Below are 1,848 nucleotides of genomic sequence, written 5' to 3'. Positions count from 1 at the left end.
TATATTTATATTATTTAAACAAACACTTAAAATATTTATTTGAAAACAAATAAAATATGATATTCATATGGTTTTTGTATGTGTAGACTTTGTATGAAAAATAGAAAATTTTAATTTTTTATATATTCGATAAATCAATAAAAAAAGTGTCCTGTTTAATATTTTTGAAGAGATTTATTTAATGATGGTTTAAAGTTTTAGTTATGTATTAGAATGATTGATCATAACATATAAACAATTCTGAGGATGATAACATGAACAAAAAATATGAAAGTCAATAAATTAATCATTATATTTATAACTATAATAAAAGAAAATGATATATGCATGAACTGACATTGTAATATTTCAACATTAGTTTGATTTTTTTTATAAATTGCACGGTGCACAAAACTAGGCTATATATATATATATATATATATATATATATTAAAGAAGAAACCAAGCATAATGAGGTGGCACCTTCTAATGCTTAGAACTTCTCTTATCTTTTTTCTCAATTTTTTGATTTTTTTAAATGTTGAATATATTAAAGACTTTTCTACCCTTGTATGAAAAATGTATGGTTCATAATTAATTGGGGTTTTTTGTAATTTTGCATACCTAAGTTTAATCTCCAACTCTTGATTTGCTCTTTCATTTACTTTCTTTTATTTCTTAATGAAATTTGTTTTTCAAAGTTTCAATAATAAACAAAATGAAATCCTACAAATTCTTTTAGTGAGGGATGAAGAAGGTGAAAGTTGAAGAAAAATTCAAATATTTTAAAAGGTATGTAACAATTATATTCATTAAAAAATGTGATTTGTTATTACATTTTTTTTTAATATTGTTGGATTTGTTGTTATCATAGGATATGCTTGTGTAAAGAAGAAACCATGAGTGTTTGAGATGACCTCTCTTACAGGCTAGAACCTCATTTTTCTTTTTTCTCCTTCATTATCTCAATATCTACTACTATATATTTTTTTGTTAAATGTTTGCATTCAACTCCAAACTATTCATCTCCTTCTATATTAATTCTAATGGCATAACTCCAAACCATTCATCTTTTTCCATCAATCATTTATATATATATATATATATATATATATATATATATATATAAACAACAATTATTTATTCATTTTCATCTCTAACAACATCTCTAAATTTATTTTCTTTCTCTTTGATTTTTCTTCTATTTTATTATTGATAATCTTCATAGTTTTTTTTTTGTTTTTTCACTTCTCCCATAATTTTATGTATGTTTGTATCGTTATTTAGATTGTATTATAGTTTTTATGCATTATGCCATGAAGATTTGAAGAAGTACTCAAGTTCAATATTTGATTTTTTGGTTGCAATATAAGGTAATAATTTTATATTGATTTGTTTCATGATTTTGATTGCTTTATAATTTTATTTATGTTTGTATCATGATTTTTGTTTGCATTATAACTCTTATGTATTATATATATTAAAGAAGAAACCATGAATGTTTGAAGTGAGCTCTCCTAAACAATTATTTATTCATCGCCATCTCTCACAACATCTCTAAATTTATTTTCTTTCTCTTTGATTTTTCTTCTATTTTACTATTGATAATCTTCATAGTCTTTTTTTTTGTTTTTTTACTTCTCCCATAATTTTATGTATGTTTGATATGTATTTCAGGACTTAAACGTGCATTAATACAAATTTTAAAGTACAAATTAATAAATAAATGTTTTTAAATATTAATCAATAAATGTTATTTACTATCATTAATATTCTAATTATTATATTGATGATATATATATATATATATTACATCGAGAGAGAGGTTGCATTTTGTAAGTTCGAAGTCAATGTAAATTAATAAATATT

This window comes from Cynara cardunculus, assembly GCF_001531365.2.
Source record: "Cynara cardunculus var. scolymus isolate 2C chromosome LG 5, CcrdV1, whole genome shotgun sequence".
NCBI lineage: Eukaryota > Viridiplantae > Streptophyta > Magnoliopsida > Asterales > Asteraceae > Cynara > Cynara cardunculus.
Note: the sequence above shows the minus strand (reverse complement) of the source record.